Raw genomic sequence first — 20,064 nt, 5'->3', positions numbered from 1 at the left:
AAACCCAGGTCTTCCTAGGGGTTGGTGTAACAGCAGATAGCAGCAACGTGACTAAGGTCTTCCAAGAAGTGGACCCAGATTCTGGGAAGCACAGCGAGTGTTGCTGCAGCTAGGGAGATATGAATTGAAGGGTTTCCACTGCGGTGTGGTTCGCATCCTCCCTTCCTTCCTATCCTCTTCTTAAACATCACCTCTTGGAGAGGCCTCCCCTGAGCATCTCTTGGAAGGAGCGCCCAGGCCTGCTCCATCACTTGCTCTGCTATGTCTTTTGAGCTCTGGGTTTTATGTCTGCCACTGAAGCCTCCCTCTCCACGGCTGGTAACATTAGAGCAGATGTCTTGGTTGTTTGCCGCGCTCTCCCCAGTACCACGTCTAGTACCGTGTCTGGCACGTAGTGCTAATAAAGATTTGTTGCAAGCACGAGTGAAGGATCTAACAAAAGGTGTGTGACTTAAGAACCTCCCCAAGGTTCCCACATCTACCTCCATTATCTTCGCTGGTTATGATGTCAACATAGGAGTTTTGGGGGGGGGGACACAAACATTTAGGCCGAAGCAAGACCTTTCGCAAAGTGGCTGTCACGTGGCTTCAGACACACCTCTTCTTGACCTCTCTCGGTCTCTTTCTCTGCCCCAGTCCAGGAGTCTCCGTGCAGACCGTGGACATTGCGCTCTGCAGCTTTAGGGCTCTTTGAATAAGATGCCCTTCCTCCCTTGTCCACTTATATATGGAAACCTCCTCTGTCCTTCTGGAGTCTTCCCTGACCACCCATCTTCCCTGCATTCTGAGCCACTTCTGTCCCCTCCTTTCAGGCACAGCTCTGCTCGTGCCCAGTAGACTTTTGTTGTTGGGCCACACAGGCAGCCTCCTCTGTGGGTTTGCCAGCGTTTTGGGGACAGTGTATGTTTTACTCAGTTTTGAATCCTCAGTGCCTAGCAGAGTGCCTAGCAGAGAGTAGGCATTCAGTAGGTCATGGAACGAAGAGATAAAATTCAAATAAGCCGTCTTAGGAACGGAGGCCAACCAACCCCTGTAATGGCCACAGAGAATTTAAGCGCAGACACATCACCGGACTTGGCAGTTGAAGTATATAAACAGAATTCTAACAAGCGTGAGTGTCTTCGGCAGTGATATGTTTTTGCAGACGCAGAGAACCACAGGTCAGCAAAAGTGTCAAAGCTATTTTGTCTAGGACTGAACTGAGTTTCGTTGTCATTTTGGCAGTACTTTCCCGGGTCGGTGTTCAGGGGACGTGAAAAGTTTTTTTTAGAACAATTCAAAGAATGTGTAATAAAATTTGTTATTCTTCTATTTGTTGCTGCATTGTTTTTGTCTGTTGGTTTTGGTTTTTATTTGGTGAGTTAATGAGAGCCAGGCTGTTGGAAAACCAGAGGCAAGCTGTTTGGTTTACGGACGTGCTAACTGAATGCACTCAGCTGTATGCGTGCTCTGGGAATGCTGGGCATGAAGGGACAGTCCGTGCCTGCCACCTCCCTGGCCTTGTCCGCCTGTGGACCTGGCCTGGTTTCTCGGCGGTTGGTAACTGACACTGCTGTTGCTGTCCATTAGCCGTCTCCTCGGTTTACAGGTGCACGTATCCTGCCTTCAGTGCTCGCAAAGAGAAAGTGCAGACGCACTCACAAGCACAGAGGGATTTTTTGCGTTTCAGGCTGACCGTCATAATGGTTTTTCTAAAAAAAGTCTTTTTCTCTCTTTTTTTTAAAATCCAAATTAATTCTTGTATTATCTGAATTTCATTAGATAATGAGGGAAAAGATAGTCCCTTTTCCCAAATGAGTATCCCGGCACAGTGAATGTGCTGCTTCGTGGGAGGTATCTGCCCTCACCCTGCCTCTACATACCCTGCGTATACTGGAACGGCCGCACTCCTCCCCCCTAACACACACCACGCCACGGACATTAAACACCACGAACATGAATACCACACCATGAACATTAAAAAGGGAAAAAGTCCTGAATTTAATTTTCTGGGCATGCTGACATCAAATAAATTATAACATATGCAAATATACTTAGATTCCTTTCCTGGTACATACATTCATAACATTGTCACTTAGGTTAATATTATGGTTGTGCGGTTTTTCGAGGGTGCTGCATTTTGTACAGTCAGTTCTTTCTGTGTGAAAGAAGCATCAGCCACTTGGGGGCACCCAGGTATTTATTTAATGGAAAAAAAAAAAATTCCCAAACGGCAGTAATCGCCAACAGAAAGTAATTTGATTTTAAGATAAAAGGGGAAAAATATTCAGTGCAGATAGACCCTTTCAACATAACTAATTTGGAAAGTCAGTCTGTGTTGAACACAGATGACCATATTCTAAGGAAGGAAATTCACCAGACAGCCTGATTTATGGCATAGAGTCAGTAAAACCCCAGCCAGGTTCCTGTTAGTGGGTACTTCCACACAGGCCTGCAGCCTTGGGCATCTCGGAGGGAGGCTGGCAGTGGAAGAGCAGAATGAGCAGTGAGAATTCAACCGTAAGCTTCCCCAGGGCCAAGACCACATTTTCTCATTCTCTGTCGTTTGCTGGGTGCCTAGCATTCTGCTGGAGATGCGCACTTGTAACCATTTGTTCAGTGAACGCTGCATGGATGCATTGGGTGAATGTCCAAGGCGCAAAGAATGGGTGGACAGAGAATAGAAGATTTAAAGCAATGATGACCTCCTAATTAATAAAGGGAGTTCATTAGCATGAGACATAACCACAAGGCAATGCATGTGTTATAAGATATATTTGCTTGGCTAGAACGTTTGCGTGAGAGACCAGAATTGGTAGGGCAATTCCCATGTTACCCATTCTAGTCGAAATTTTGTCCAGTTGAGCTTTGTATTATGTACGTGTGATATATGTGTATATATATGATAGACTTGTTCATTTGCATTTTGAGTATGTAATCAAACATCACAGAAGCTCAGACAACACGAATGCTCAAATTAGCAGCCTTTATGGTACCGTCCAATATAAATTCATGATTATAATGTTGCTTTGAGGCCTAAGAGATTCTGAAATGCCTTTTGAATTCTTAAATAGTATTTAATGATGTTAGGTTATTTTTAGGGTTCTCACTTGTTTACCCTATTCTAATTCCTTGAGCATTCAAGGCCCTAGGAACTGCATAGGTCACTCAGTTGTTTTACTAACCCCTCATGCAGGAACGGAGGGTCGGGTCGGTCTGCCCAGCCAGTTCTGATCAGCTCCCCCGTGGTTCTAGCTTCCTGAATCTTTTCTTCAGCTTTGCAGCTTCAGAAATTCACTTTCACGAATTCAGCCAGGGGTCAGGGAACCCTACACATTTGCTAGAAATCAAAGTCACCGGGGGCCGATGAAGACCAGGTTACTATTTTATTTAAGAAGCTATTATTTCCATGTAGTTCGGATAGTTTATTGGTGAGTAAAATATTCTTATACTAGGAAAATGTGGTGTGAAACCACATTAAGGTCACAGGGGTCCTTGGAGAGTACAGAGCAAAGGGAGCCTGATGGCCTTGATCGGGAAGCACCGTTTCTACCTTGGAAGTTTGATCCCAGGGGCATTTATTGAGCACTGTTGCATGTAGAGGAAAGGGAGCCATCCGCGGTTGAACCCTGTTTATGCTGCAAGCCTTGTGCAAGCTTGGTGCTTTTACACACTTGAGTTTGCATGCTTGTGGCCCCTAAATCACTGTGGAGAATATAGGGCTGAAAGAAGCAGCCGCTATCCTTAAAGACATTCTAGACCTGTGCCGTCCAGTTTGATATGGGTACGTGTGGCTAGGAAGCACTGGAAATGTGGCCAGTCCAAACTGAAATGTGCTCTAAGGGTAAACTGCACACTGGATTTCAAAGATTGAGTACAAAAGAAATGTAACATATTTCTTTAATAATTTTATATGAATCATGTTGAAATTACATAGCATTTTTGGATAAATTTAGTTAAATAAAATGTCACTAAATTATTTTCAGTTTCTTTTACTTTTTAATGTGACTGCTAGAAAATTTAACATGAGGGCGCCTGGGTGGCACAGCGGTTAAGCGTCTGCCTTCAGCTCAGGGCGTGATCTCAGTGTTCTGGGATCGAGCCCCACATCAGGCTCTTCTGCTATGAGCCTGCTTCTTCCTCTCCCACTCCCCCTGCTTGTGTTCCCTCTCTCGCTGGCTGTCTCTGTCTCTGTCTCTGTCGAATAAATAAATAAAATCTTAAAAAAAAAAAAAAGAAAATTTAACATGACATACGTGGTTCACATTTCTGTGTCACACTGTGTATCTGTTGGGACGATGCTATTACACAGGCAGGGCACGTATATAAATTGCTAGAACCTCACGATGGGCATTTAAGTTGGGGTAAACTTTTTGAAGGATAATTTGGCAAGAGCCAATGATTCAAAAATCTGGATCTCTGAGTTAACTTAGTCAGACACGGGATGCTGAGCTTAAAATAGGCACACCTACCATTGTGTTGAACTTTTCTCATTAGTCCCTCTAAAACGTTTATTTGTACTGTCAGCGGCTGTTCATTGATTCATTATGATGCCAGGCACCGTGTGAGGCATTCTGAGTCCAATACAAAGATAAATCATGGAGAGTTCCAGGCTGGAATTTTAGATGAGTCTCTGTAAGGGGTCGATTCTGTAGGTACCGAGTGGCTATGATACCAGATACAACCGGATAGACCTCTGAAGAGGTGCTGATGTAGAACTCTGGCACCTGCAGAGGACTGTGGTCACTGCCTGTGTTTGAGCTGGAACCCGAGGATAGGAGGATGTGCATGGGCAGAGATTGGGCAGATGCAAGGGATGGACTAGGCAGAGGGGACAGTAAGAACAGGAGGTCAGAGGTGAGGCTGGAGGGGTCTTGTAGGACGAAAGGGAGTTCACCTGCCTGGGCCATGATGTTTGTGCAGGGGGGTGGTAAAGGCTGGACTTGAATGGCAGAAGGTCAGGCTTAGGAATCTGGACTTTTCCCCGTAGTGCTTAAATGCCAGTGAGTGTGTGGTGCCTTAAAACAGTTTCTCAAATACCCGACTAGCAGTCTGTCTAAAATTCTGAATGCCTGAGTCGTGGCATCTTTTTTTTTTTTTTCTTCTTGAGAGTGAGGTGACTTAATGCTTAAAATTTTTAAAAGATTTTATTTATTTATTTATTTATTTATTTATTTATTTATTTATTTATTTGAGAGAGGGAGAGTGTGCAAGTGTGAGTAGGGGGAGGGGCAGAGGGGAAGGAAGAGAGAATCCCAAGCAGACTCCCCACTGAGCATGGAATCCAATCCAGGCTTGATTCCACAACCCTGAGATCATGACCTGAGTTGAAACCAAGAGTCGGACACTTAACTGACTGAGCCACCCAGGCGCCCCAGTGCTTAAATGTTTTTAAAATAAATTCTTTTGAAATAATTACTTTGAGTCTAGTTTCTTCAAATCCTTCTAATGTCCTATTTATTTTGTTCCAAGTAGCAACTCATTCCCCTTAGGAATGGGAAATATAAGACCAGAAGGCATGTGTTAAGGGACAGGAGAATAAATTTTTCTCTCCTAGCCAATTTGTTGGGATGGAAAATCATACCAACCCTTTGTCTTGCATTTCCCATTCCTTGAAAATAAAGAACATTTCTATAGAAATTATTTTTAAGCAAATGAGGGCAAATAGCCTTAGCGTCTTAGACAAAATTGGTACACACACTGTCCAAGCACAGAGAATTATAGAGGCCAGAGGGCTGAAGATGCTGGGGAGTGTTACAGTTAGGAGAGTGGACACAGGAGTCAGATATGAGGGTTCAAATCCCAGCTTCACCATCCACCAGCTTTTCTGCTCACTTCTGATATTCCCAGATTGATTTTTACCTCCAGCCCTTGACTGCTACCTTTTTGCTTTCCATTAATGCCCCGTGTGTTCTGCCTTTCCCCTTTTACTCACCTTTTCATCTTGTCCATTGTGTTGCCCCTCTCCTCCCTCTGCCTTACTCTCCTGCAAAACCCAGTCCGGGTAAAAATCAGGGTTATACAGTTATTATTCTGCACTCTGCTCCAAACAGCTGAGTATATCTGGGAAACACGCACCCCCCCCCCCCTCTGATGACATTAAATTGATCACTTCACCCTCTCCAGTGACACTCAGCACTCCGGCAATCCTACCACATTCCCCAGTAAGTTCATACTTTCCCTCTCCCAAGTAACTATTTCATACCTTTTGCCTCTTTGCTCAAGCCTCTAATATCTCCTCCTGTCCGTCTCTCTGCTAATGATCCTGCTGCTTATTTCACAGGGAAGATAGAAGCAGTCAGAAGAGCAGCACCTCCTCTCCCCACTGCCAGATCCTCCTGCCTTCACACATAATTCTGTCCCCCAAAGTCCGCTCTTTGCCACGGATGAGCTGTGTGTGCTCCTGGCAGAGGTCCACCTTACCCACAACCCACCAGGTCTTGTGCTCTTGTCTGTTCAGAACTTGGTTTCTACAGGATTCTCCCACTAGCTTCATCATTGTACCTCTTTTCACTGGGTCATTCTTACTATTCAAACATTCTGTAATCTCTCTCTTCTTTAAAAATACACCTTTTAATCTTTTGTTTCTCACCGGCTTTGCCCCACCTCTCTGCTCCTCTTAATTTTTTTTAAAGATTTATTTATTTCAGAAAGGATGGGGGCAGGAGAGGGGCAGAGGGAGAGGGAGAGAGCATCTTAAGTAGATTCCGGGCTCAGTCCCACAACGCTGAGATCAGGACCTGAGCTGAAACCAAGAGACCGATGCTTAACCGACAGTGCCACCCAGGCGCCCCTCTCTGTTCCTCTTCAAAGCAAAACTCTTGAGTGAGTTGTCTGCTCTTGCTCCCTCCAGTTCCTTACCTTTTACTTTCTCCCCTGCCCGGCATTTTATTATGAACATTTTCAAATATACAGATAAGTTGAAAGAATTTTAAAGTGAATACTGCTGTAACCACCACCTAGACTCTGCAATTAATGTTATGTCTTACTAACTATAACAAACACATATCTTGCCATCTGTCCATCCCCTATCATTTCATCAACCCATCTTATGTTTGGATACATTTTAAACTAAGTTGCAGGCATCAGTAGACTCTGTCTTAAACTCTCCAGTGTGCATATTGTTAACTGGAGTTCAGTATTTGTCTATAGTTATTTTATCTTTTGAGGTATAATTTATATACCCTGAAATAACAGATCTTAAGTGCACCCCTCAGAGTTCTGATGAATGAACACACCACCTCTGCAACCAAACCCTCCTCAAGGTATGGGGTATGACCATCACCGCAGAAGTTTCCCTCACGCTCCATGCTCCAGTATGTACTTTTATTTGTAAGTTCTTTCACTCAACGTAATATTTTTGAGATTCATCCATATCATGTATATTTCATGTCTTTCCATTGCTCAGTATCATTCCATTATTAAGTATTCTGTAGCTAATTATTATTATTCCATTGTTTGACCATACAACAGTTGTATCTCATTTTCTTGGTGGATACCTGAGCTCTTTCTGGTTTGGGCCATTAACTTGCCATGAAAAAACACAAAAGTCGTTTTGTGCATATGTGTTTTCTTTTCTCTTGACGAAACACTTCGGTGTGAAATTATTTGGTTGTGGGGTAGGTATATATTTGTTCTATGAGAAACTGCCAGAACTTCTTCTAAAATGGTTGTCTTGTTTTACACTTGGACCAAGAGTATATGAGAATTCTGGTTGTTCTGCATTCTTGCCAGCATTTGATTTTGTCCATTCTGGTGTGTATGTATGTCGTTTCTTTGATCAATATTAACATTAAGCATTTTTTCATGTGCTTATTAATCATTAGTTTATTTTCCTCTGTGAAATGTCCCATCAAATCTTTTGCTGTCTTTTTACTGAACTGTAGTCCTTTGTCAGATATATGATTTACATGTATTTACATATATTTTCTTCTAGGCTTTGATTTACCTATTCTTTTTCTTAATGGTGTCTTTTTGATGAACAGAAATTTTTAACTTTGATGAAGTCTGATTTTTTTCCCTTTGCGTTTATTGCTTTCTGTGTCATCTAAAAGCTTTACAGTTTTAGCGTTTACATTTAGGGTTATGAACCATCTGAAATTAATTTTTATATATGGTCCAAGGTTGAGGTCGAGATTTATTTATTTTTGTCATATAGGAATTTAGTTTTTTAGCCTCAGGTGTAGATCCTTTCATTCTTTATTGGATTTTTCTGTTGATTTGTGAAAATTCAAATATCCATATAAGTGTGGGTCTGTCCCTGAGCTCTCTTTTCTGTCTCATTGGTCTATTTGTTGATTCCGTGTCAGTTATCACACTGTCTTGGTTACTGTCGACTTAGTAGTCAAAGTCTTAATGTCAGGTAGTATAAGTCCTCCAGCTTTGGTCTTACTTTTTATGATGGCTTTGGCTATTCTAGGTCATTTGCATTTCTATACACATTTTAGAATAAGCTTGTCAATTTCTACAAAAAAGTCCAATGAGATGTTTGTGATTAGGATTGTTGAATCTGTTGGATCAGTTTGTGGAAAATTGACATCAATATTTTGTTTTTTAATCCATGAATATGGTATATCCACTTATTTAGGTCTTTAATTTCTTTCAGCAATGTCTTGTAGTCACATTCTCATTTGAACTCACTCTGTTTAGGTTTTTGTGCCCAGTTCCCCTGAAACCACTCTTGCCTCATCACCAGTGACCTCCATGTTGTTGTATTCAATGGCAAGTTCAGTCTTCCTCTTACTTCATTTCTCAGCTGCCTTTGACATAATTGATCACTCTATACTTGAAGCATTTTGTTCACCTGCCTTTTTTTTTTTTTTTTTTAGATTTTATTTATTTATTTAACAGAGATAGAGACAGCCAGCGAGAGAGGGAACACAAGCAGGGAGAGTGGGAGAGGAAGAAGCAGGCTCATAGCGGAGGATCCCATAACGCCGGGATCACGCCCTGAGCCGAAGGCAGACGCTTAACCGCTGTGCCACCCAGGCACCCCCTTTTTTTTTTTAAAGATTTTATTTATTTATTTGACAGAGATAGAGACAGCCAGTGAGAGAGGGAACACAAGCAGGGGGAGTGGGAGAGGAAGAAGCAGGCTCATAGCGGAGGAACCTGATGTGGGGCTCGATCCCAGAACGCTGGGATCACGCCCTGAGCTGAAGGCAGATGCTTAACCGCTGTGCCACCCAGGCACCCCTGTTCACCTGGCTTCTATCTCATCATGTTTTCCTGCTTTTCTTCCCAACTCACCATCTGCTCTTTTTTGGCCTCCTTTGATATATCCTTCTCTTCTTTCTAACATTTAGATGTTAGAGGGCCCTCAACCTCAGTCCTTATCCTTCTGTGCTTTATCCATTCTCAGTAGGTCAAATGGTGTAAATATGTTATTAAAAGCCAACTGACTTCCAATTTTATATCTCAGTTCAGAATCCTGGCCTTACATAGCCAAACCTCAGACTTATATATACAACGTCCTACTGATCCTCGTTTGGTTATCTAAAAGGTATATCAGGGACTCAGCTGGTTAAGTATCCAACTCGATTTCAGCTCAGGTCATGATCTCGGGGTCATGGGATCGAGTCCTGTGTCAGGCTCCATGCTCAGTGTAGAGCCAGCTTGAGATTCTCTCTCTCCCTCTCCTTCTCCCCCTCCCTCCACTCGAATGCTCTCTCTCTCTCTCTCTCTCAATAAATAAATAAAATCTTAAAAACAATAAAAAATAAAAAGTATTTCAAACTTAATCATGCAAAATGGAGCTCTTGATTTGCCTCTAAAACATACTGCCCCTCCTTACCCTCCACTGCGCACTGTGTCCCAGCTCGGTCACTGGACTTTTCTCCCTGTTGCTTATATACCAGTCTTAGAGTTTTCCTTGACACCTCTTTTTTTTTTACATCCCGCACAGAAGACCGACAACCCACATCAGAATATTCTCTTGGCTCTATCTTCACAATATACTTTAGATTTTTCTACATAGCCATCATTCCAGTCCAAGCCACCAACATCTCCCACCTGGTTTACTGCAGGATTCTCCTAAGTAATCTGCTTTCTCTTGGTCTATTCTTCAGTCACACAACTGGAGTAATGTTTTAAAATGTCACAGCATTTCACTCCCCTGATTAAAACCTTTCGGGGCTTTTCCATTATATTTCGGGGGGGGGGGGCTGTGCAGTGGTTTGCAGAGCTTTATGCGATCAGACCTCTCTGTTTGCTCTCTGACGTCACTCTCTTCTGTTGCTCTCTCTTTCACGGCACTCTGACTGCACCGACCTTTCTATTGTTCTTGAACACTCCAAGCTTGGTTTGACCTCAGGGCCTCTGCTGTTACTGTTTCTTTTGCCTGGAACCTTTCCTCCAGATAATTACATGGCTTGTTACCTTACTCCATTCAGGTCTCTGCTTAAGTGTCATCTCCCCAAAGAGGCTTTTTCTGACTACCCTCCCTAAGGAGTGGGCGGCCTACCCAATGATCACTCCCCAGTCCCTTACCCTGCTTTGGTTTTCTTCTTAGCACTTAGCATTATCTGGTTTGCTATTTATTTGTTGGTAGTCTATCTGTCCTAATAGAATACAAGTTCCCTGAGGATAGGGAATTTCTGCTTGGAATCATTAAATGCTGTTAACAGTGGCTGTCGACATAATAGCTGCTCAATAAATACATGTAGAATGGATGACTCCGGGCAAGTTAACCTTGCTGGCCCCGTTTTCTTCATCTGAGAAGTGGGGGAAATAATGATATCTACCTCACAGGGCAGATGTGCATGTCAGAGTATTGGGTGTAGTAAGATAGTATGGTGATAGTGTTGGCTGTTATTATAATTACTATTTAATAATATAAATGATTTAAGTCTCATGATCAACAAACAGATATGAATGCTCTCTAAGGTAAAATTAATTTGCCTGGTGTATGATTTCGATAATGGTTGGTTTTAGAGGTGTAACCTATGATCTGCAGTTCTTGATAACTTAGTTGGAGGAAATAGATATAACCCCATGAAAAGTTAAATGCCATAGGATATTTAAATAACCAATCCGGACAACAGTGGAAACATCATCAAGCATGATTAGCTGTCTAATGTGTTTGCTGCTGATTGTTCGAGGTGTGATAAATAAAAACGATTTTTTTTCTAAACCCAGGTGATCTGAGAAGGCTTTGTGGACAATGTGGGTTTGGGTTGCCCCAGGAAAAGCTGGGGAGGATTTTAGTCTTTTACTGATTGTGAAGGAGAAAGGCATCACAGGTGGGGCCATGACACAAACCTGAAGCAGGGGAAGAACTAGGGGGTGTGAAGATTGAATAAACCTTTGTGACTGGTGGAAGAAGTATAACGAGGAAGCTGTTTGAGAGCAATGTAAAGAAAACAGGGTGGGAACAAAACAGGTGGCTTTGGGCAACAGGAACTGCTGGGGCACAGGAGTCCTTCCAGTTACTTAGATTGGGCAAGCTAGGCAGGCAGTGCTTCTGGGTGGTTAGGAAAGAAGGTAGCATCACAGGCTTGTTGCCGCCAGGTTCAGTGCCCGCTGCCCCCCCCACCAGGTGGCCAGGGTGTTACCGTTCACAGCACATACAGTGCATGGCTGTGCTGAGTCCGTGTGTCCAACGTGTCCACGCGTCCACAGTGAGGCAGCAGCAGGAGGGCACCATTCTTCTGTTCCTAGGGTCTGGAGACCAATTTTGAACTTTCGTTTTTACCCATAAGAATTCCCATTCTAATTTTTAGGTGATGTGAGTAGAAGGCAAGTGACCATTTTTACTATGGCTCCTTATTATGGAAAGAAAGAAAAGGGAATTTAGAAATTAAAAGCCCATTAATAAACATAATAATTTATGTTTTAACATGCATGTTAAGAAGTACACAACTTGTTTTTCAGAAGACCATATTATGTCAGTCGTATAAAGCCACATTGTGAAAAGGAAATGCATGCATTATATGAGAAGGTGCCAAGTAATCTGTGAATTGATCAGGTTATAAAGAAAGATTAAGATAAGTTTTTTTAGTCAACCATGAGATAAAATCTGCTTTAATGATATAATTTTGTGCAAATTTGCAGTAACCTAAAAGGGTGTCTGTCCTTACACCTTAAGTTTCTTCTTATTACCAAGTTACAAAATGTTGTTACCTTTTGGGGGGTTAGAATATAGTTTAGAGCAATTTTTAGCAGTTAAGAAAATGACTCTGTAAAAGAAGCAAAATAAAAAATATATATATAGATAGGAGCCATGACAGAGGATGCAGAATGGAGAGCGGATGTGAAGACAATAAGCTATGTTGTTACTGATGCAGCCCTGGCAACACGCGTCACAGATTAAATAATGAACGCCAGTTAGCGGGCACAGCGAGGAGGGAACAGAGAGTGCATTGTTTTAGTTTGTCTATCTAATTTCAAACTAATTGCTTAAGTACAGGCTTCTGCTCTGGTTATAGCCAAAGGAAAATTAAACAGTTGAAATATTGTAAATTTTGTAACTCACCCTGGATCGCCAACGAGAACTAAATAAAAGAGCTTTGAGCAAAGAATCCAAATAAATTGTGAGGCTTTCCTAAAGATGGAAGCCCGGAAAGAAGCAGGATCAACTCTTTGGGCTCTGCACTCACTATTCCTTCCTCTCCGGGTCAGGTTCTCGCTGATTTGATAAAAGGGATAGACTTCACACACTCTTCTGTGCTCACGACTGCAGCCCCATAGAGCGAGGGTGGTGGATGCCACGTCCTCTCACTCCCACCCCCCAGGAGAGGTGTCTTCCCGGGTTGTGGCCTCTCTGAAGTTCCACGCCGTTGGGGTTGACTTTTCCTACTCTGGATCTTTGTGATGAGCTAATGAGCTGATACACGTGAAAGCACTTTGCTGACACAAATGAAGGGATGAAGTATTTTTATATACTATTTTTAGGGTGTGCAGTTGGTGGAGGAAAGAACACAAGTCAGAGATCCTGGGTTTGAATCCTGGGTCATCTACTAGGTCCCCCCTTTTCTGAATTCCTTTTAAAAATCTCTGTGGTTTTTTCTTTCTCCCCTTAAATCATACAGATGTTCTTTTTTTTTTTTTTAAAGATTTATTTGTTGATTTGAGAGAGAGAGAGAGTGTGTGCACGTGTGAGCAGGGGGAGAGTCCCAGGAAGAGAATCTTAAGCAGACTCCCCGCTGAGCAGGGAGGCCGCCACAGTGGCACTTGATCTCATGACCCTGAGATCATGACCTGAGCCGAGATCAAGAGTCAGATGTTTCACTGACTGAGCCACTCAGCGCCCCCTAGATGTTCTTTATTTTTGTGTGTGCGCCATGGGGTGCCTTTGGCATTCTAGAGAAGTTAATGAATCCCTTTTCAGAATAATGTTTAATGCATGAAATTAAATGCCTAGACTTACATGCATAAAGTTAGAATGCATTGGATTACAAAGGAAACCAATTATACTGATACACAGTTATCCGTATACCAAAAAATGCGTAACATTATAATACATATCCTTTCTTATTTATATTGATATTACATATCAAGAACTAGTGGCAGGTGTAGTAACTACTACACTTTTGAAGTAGTGATGAGTGGAAAAGACACTTTGAGTTATTTGCCATGACCATGATGTGATAAGAAGATACCTTTGATTTCTACTGTGACAAGTCACAGGTATGGCTGTGTGTTCTCTGAGCAGACTCATTTGTGCCCTCCAGCTGCCGGCCTCCATCCTTTCCGTGCAATGTCTGCTAGTTGTGCACCTTCTGTGCAGGCCGGGAACTGGAGCTCCAGACCTGTATCTCCCGCACGTCCACGCAGGCTGGCCTGCAGGACCCCCGCTCTGCCTCTAAAGTCCAACCCAGGGGCTTGGCTACGCCACCCCTCTTCCTCTGGCCAGCCCCTCCTCCTCCCATGTTCCCAGCTCTGTGGATGCCTCAGCAACCTCCAAGTGGCTCAGGCCCCGAACCTAGCTTCTGCAAGAGAACTAGCTAGCATCCCTGCGGCCTGCATTACGGCCCCAGCCTCCTTGGTAACGCTTGGGAAAGTGTAAGCTTGTACATTTGACTGCACTGGTCTGCCTTTCCATCTACCTGGAATGTCTTCTTAATTTCTACTCACTCTACAAGGCCTGGCTCCTTATTTATCTTTCCAACATGCACATCTCATCACTTTCTGGTTTAAACTCTCTGGATGCCTCTTTGCCTCTGTGCAATTGACATCAGAGGACCCCTGCCTCGTTTGCAGCCTTTTCTTCTGTTCCCTGTGGTCCCTCCAGTGGCCTGTTCCCCATTTCCCTCTTTGCTTGGAAGGCTGAGTGGGTGCCCTCTGGCTAGGGGTCCCTTACCTGCCATGTAGCCTTCTGGTCTCAGTTCTGTGGCTGCCTGGCTGCGAAGCCTTTCCCACTCTGCGCCACCACGAGGACTGTCTATGGGGCAGTTCTCCTCTCCCATCTGCCCTTCCTTGTGTCTGACCAGAGTCTGGCAGGGTTTCCCAAGTGGCATGCACTCGGGAGGACAGAGTTATTAAAGCACATGGCTAGGCGTGTTTACATCAGAGCCAGTGCTTGGGTTCTCATCCCGGCTCCACCGCTCACTGTTTGGCAAGGTGCTTAGCCTTTAGGGACCTCAGTTTTCTCATCTGTAAAACTGGTATAATAAGACATTGGTGAGATTTAAATGATTTACTACTGGTGAAGTTTAGAACCATGCCCACCATTTAAGCTCTTGTAGTAAGAGCTTAAATATTAGCTGCTATTATTACTAGTTTTGGTTTCAGTAATGTGGCTTGGGCTTATTTAAAAGTCAGATCCTGGGGCGCCTGGGTGGCTCAGTCGTTAAGCGTCTGCCTTCGGCTCAGGTCTTGATCCCAGGGTCCTGGAATCGAGCCCCGTATCGGGCTCCCTGTCAGCAGGAAGCCTGCTTCTCCCTCTCCCACTCCCCCTGCTTGTGTTCCCTCTCTCGCTGTATCTCTTTCTGTCAAATAAATAAAATCTTTAAAAAAAAAAAAAGTCACTTCCTACTATACTTTTATTTTTTCTGGAGTTTATTACTCTAGTGTAATTTGAAACCCAGTATGTAACTATTTTCATCTCCATTGAGGCTGATGCTGTACATTGTTGGCAGAAATAATTTATATGAGACCAAAGGAAATACTTTTGACAGAGAGGCAGGAACAGTGTTAGGGATTCAGCCTTTTCATAGAGTGGTGGACACTGACCCACCAGTACTCAGCTGGTTGAGTTGGGGGTTTATCCATATTTCTTCCATTTCAGAGATGATGTTGACCTCGCGGGCATTTTTCCTCACAGCTTTTGGGGTAAAGGAGAGATGAATATTACTTATCAGAGGATTTTTCTGGGAATGTAAATCATTGTGTATGTTTGCAAACCAGATCCACATAAAAGAGATGGTTTTCAGTGTAATTATTATTATTTTTTTGCATGAATGCTTTCATATCCTTAAGAATTTTCTGCGCTTGTGGGGGGGGCAACTTTTCATGACCCTTACCGCACGTGGTGTGCGACATTAATGTACCCTTACAAAGGCTCCTTTTCTGCTTTTCCGTTTTTCTTCCAGTGGGAGAGTTGTATTTCCCCCGAGCTTTAACTGTTCCAGCCTTTTCTTGGTTTTGCCACCAGGTGGGGTTCTGACTCCTTTTTAAGGCAAGGGCCTCTTATCTCGTTTTCTCACTGAGGTGCCTGTCTTGACCCCCTGTCGTTCTAACGTGACCCCGCGAGAAAACGTTGAGCCCTGACCTGGGAGTGGGTGCGGGTGGCAGGCGGGACATGTGTGAGATCTCAGGGAGTCTCCAGGTTTTCATGCCTGAGCTTGTTGTGCTTCTATGCTCATGGCTTAAGTTTCACAGGTTTTGAGCAACTTGATTTTACCGGCAATACGTGTAAATCTTGTTTGGTGGCAAGTGAATCGAGTTTTCCTGGACTCTTTGGTCTGAATTTTTGGCTTAGAAGAAACAAGAGTTAAGTCTTCTTGACCACTAGTTAAATAGGTCTTCTTTAAATAAAGTAGAAATCATGGAAGCAAGCACGGCGATTAAAACTGTCCTTGGAGTTGAAAACTGGGGGCAAACTGTGTATATGGCACTGTGCACACGTTCCATTAAAAAGCAGAGCGTGGATTTTCATTATTTCTTCAGCAACGTGCTGGAACATTATGGACTGTTTTAAGATCTAAATGCCTTAAAGAAATGATCAATTGCCTATTTCTAGAATGAGAAATAAAATTTGAATTTCTTAGTTTGAAACCATGGAAAGTCATATTCAGTTCCATATTTTAAACTATAAACAACCATAATATTACCAAAAAATCTTTTGTCTTATGAATATAACCAAAATGTAGGTGGTGAAACTGAATTATGAGTTTATACAGACACCAAGTCGGAATCCTAAGTTAGAACGATCCTTGGGTGGTAGCTGTGCTTGCGGCGAGCACAACATAATGTATAGAAATATTGAATCACTATGCTACACACTTCTAACTAATTGTGTGTTAACTATACTCAAATAAAAACCTTAAAGTTGGAAGTTCTTTAATAAATATGCCTTTTGAACTTAAGTTGATTTTTAGACTTTAGAAATTCATGAGGTTTTAGGCTTAATTAATGCTATCCCCCCAAATCTGAAAACAGTACGTGACTTTGATTCTCTCAGAAATAGTAACTTTGTATGTCCCTCTTATGTAAAATGAAGTTGCAGTGCTCTATCACCACCACTTAACCACTTGGGCAACATTGTAAAATTCAGGGCTCTAATGGGGGGGGGGCTGTATTCCTCCTATTTAAAATGAATGAGTCACTTTAATACAGTATCTGAGGAGTGAGAGGGGAGTGAGGGTTCTCTTTAAGTTTGTGTGTTATGGTTTTCTTAGGCAGCAAGTTCAAAAATGAAGCTCGAAGCCTTTGCTCAATTGTGTATGTGGGTTTTATTTCTCGCAGCAGCCCGGTGTCTATTTAACATATGGGGAGTGGTTTCAAGTTCATTACTAAAGCTTATAGGCTAAAGTGCTTTGTGGGCTTGGCTATGACTTAAGTTGCCAAGTTGGGAACAAACTGCTTTCCTTGTGTATGTGGATTCCCTGGGTAGTCCGTTTCCTCCCCTCCGGGCTATCAGCTGCTTTGGAGATTAGTTTCATAGTAAAGGTTCTTTCTGTAGAGCAGTATGAAGCGTCTACTTCCACAGGGGCACCAGGTTAGTAAATAACATTTTGAACTTTCTGCTGCATATGTCAGATTTTCTTTCTGTACTCCCGGGCAGGCGGTATGACAGTCAGCCTAGCATTTGTGCCGTTGCTGTGTTCCTTTAGAAAATAATGTGAGTTCGGTGATCGTGGGCAGGCTTGGAGGTTAGGATTCTCCTTATAATGTATGCGTTGTTAGACAATATTAAAGGCACATGGAAACGAGGATGAAATGGCATATGTGTGTTGGATTGGTCGTCTAGAGATTTGTACTCCTTTGTAAGCATTTTCAGCTCTTTTTTCCGAATTCCTTTCTTTGTGCCCTCCCATTAAATATTCTAGGCATAACTGTGATTTTATACATGGTTGAAGGTACTTTTTTGAACCTCGGGCAGCCGTGCGTTGCCATCCGGCTAGCGGCGTTTTGCCTCACACCCTTGTACGTGATTGCCTGATGCACGGTTTTCCCTTGGGCCTACTTCTCATAGTTACAATGGACCAGAATATCATGGTGATTTTCTCTTTGAAAAGTCTGGCATTTTTCTAGAATGCGTCAAAAATACTTAATAGCTATCGATGTGGGCAGAGTCTACAGGTGGGTCAGGCTGGACTGAGTCCTTCTTTGTCACTTTTTATTCTTATGTAATTCCTTGGGATCTGAGATTACTTTTGGAGTAAATCTGACTGACAATGGAGTGTGCCTTGTAAAACACAGAAGTATTGCTAATAGTAATAAAATGAAATTCCGTGAATAACAGTAAGTGCCAAGAGAGTATCTTCTTTAATTTCATTAAAGACCTAGAGAGTGGTTTTTACCTTTATTAATTTGTCACCAAAGCAACCCCGCATGAAATTGTCGTACAAGAGAAGTTAAATTGGATAATGTTTGAAAGTTTGTAACACTCTACGAAATATTCTTTTTTTTTATGTTAAGTATGTAATGTACTTGTGTTTTTAAATAATGCAAATATGCTTCTGTTATTGTTGCTTTATTTTGCCCCCCTTTTCCCCCACTGGGAAATACAATATATTAGAAAGGATCTGTTCTTCCATGTTCTTTTTTGTTTAAAAAAATAAAATTGACAAAAAAGAGAGACAAAAAGGAACTTTAAAAAAATCTTTGGGGTGACTTGCTAAACTTTAAGGACCTCAGTTCCTTAAGGAGCGCAGTCTCCGTATCTGCTGAGGCTGAAGTTGTTAAGTTATGACAACATGCCATTTCAGGATTACAAAATTGACTGTCCTGTATACCCTGAGACACAATGGTTCAGTTATAATATTGTCCCTGCCTGTGTAGACCTTTTTAATCAGCAAATCCACTAGGTCATTTTAGCTTTAAAAAAAAGGAAAAAAAAAAAAAAGCTAAGACTGCTATAACGTGCTTTAATAGATGCTCTCACTACATATTTGTACCATTATACTATTATTATTAAATGTCCTTAATTTAAAATTTAAAGGAAGACTTTTGTCAATGTGACTGTAGCTGTCCCATGATTTTAAAGAACCATGTTAAGAATATTTTGCTCATCAATTATTTGTGCTTAATTGGCACAGGTAAAAAAAAGCTCACATAAAACTCATTTTTGTCTGGGAAATCTGTTTCTGTGTTCCCAAGGGCTTTACAGCCTTTCATCAAGAGAGGAGAACCAAACCAAATACCACGGAGTAGAAGCACAAATAAACAAATGTGGCGAAGTATAGAATAAGAGGGGAAACTCCCTAAACGCCAGATTTTAGGGTTTTCCCAAAGAATATTCATTAAAATAGTTTCCTTCAAACATGGGGAGGGGAAAAAAAAAAAGACCATACGGTAGGGTGTTCAGAATCTGTAATGTGAGGACAAAGCATCTAAGCAGACCTTACTCCTGACTCTAGCACGTGCTGTAGTTCTCGTTCTCATCTTGCTCCGCTCGCTTAGTTTTGTTACGTCTCTGCCTTTTGCCTGAAATCAAGCAGAGACGGGTATTTTTCTCATTCCGTACCATCTAATTTTAAGTGAAGCTTTGAGCTGATTACTTTTTTATCAAACATGCCGTCTTGCTGGTGTTCGGAGTACTCTCGATGTCTCCCGAATCTCAGATGCCTTATGAACCTAGCTGGTGAGGCAGAAGCACGTGATCTCTATTTTCTTTTAAAAGGATTCAGAGCTTCAAGGTCAGAGACCAATCTTTAGGCAAGTGATGCCAGTATGAATTGGCCCACATCCCAAACATCAGCAGAACTGACTGGCCGTGGAAGACAGGCACTCGGAGGGAAGAAATGAATATGTAGGAGTAATTGTGACATTAGAAGTCAGTTTTCTTTTCTTTTTTTTTTTTTAAGATTTTATTTATTTATTTGACAGAGATAGAGACAGCCAGCGAGAGAGGGAACACAAGCAGGGGGAGTGGGAGAGGAAGAAGCAGGCTCACAGCGGAGGAGCCTGATGTGGGGCTCGATCCCATAACGCCGGGATCACGCCCTGAGCCGAAGGCAGACGCTTAACCGCTGTGCCACCCAGGCGCCCCTAGAAGTCAGTTTTCTGACTGCTGAACCTCGATAAATCCATTCACGGCCCACATGGCTCTCATTCCACCCCCTGGGCTGGATCTTCGCAGTGCCTGTTTGGGGGGGTGTTGGCTCTTGGTCTGCAGGTTCGGGTCTTGTGGGATTCACAGAAAGGCTCCGGTGAGCAGTGCCACCACCTCCTTTTTCAGACCTAAGTCCAGGGTTCTTTTTTTTTTTTTTTTTGAGATTTTATTTATTTATTTGTCAGAGAGAGAAAGAGAGTGAGCAAGTGTGGATGGGCAGGGGGAGCGGCAGGCAGAGGGAGAAGCAGGCTCCCCACTGAGCAAGGAGCCCGATGTGGGACTCAATGCCAAGACCTTGGGATCATGCCCTGAGCCGAAGGCAGACACTTAACTGGCTGAGCCACCTAGGCGCCCCAGAACCCCTGGGT

General features: G+C 42.7%; 1 protein-coding gene across 5 annotated transcripts in view; it reads left to right on the top strand.

The window, feature by feature from the left end:
• The window catches only part of PLD1 (phospholipase D1), a 202,462-nt gene that overhangs the window by 19,687 nt on the left and 162,711 nt on the right, over nucleotides 1–20,064 (top strand). For 3 of the 5 annotated variants that reach the window (XR_006777955.2, XM_045788649.2, XM_045788647.2), the window contains exon 1: nucleotides 16,981–17,137. The exons of the other annotated variants lie outside the window; for them this stretch is intronic. The gene's annotated coding sequence lies outside the window, so the exon portion shown is untranslated. Of the gene's footprint in view, nucleotides 1–16,980; nucleotides 17,138–20,064 lie in introns of those variants that run through there. 5 annotated transcript variants of the gene reach the window in all.

This window comes from Ursus americanus, chromosome 4 (genome assembly GCF_024610735.1).
Source record: "Ursus americanus isolate L20-20 chromosome 4, mUrsAme1.1.p, whole genome shotgun sequence".
In the NCBI taxonomy this organism is placed as follows: Eukaryota; Metazoa; Chordata; class Mammalia; order Carnivora; family Ursidae; genus Ursus; species Ursus americanus.
Note: the sequence above shows the minus strand (reverse complement) of the source record. Positions and strands in the feature narration are given on the sequence as shown.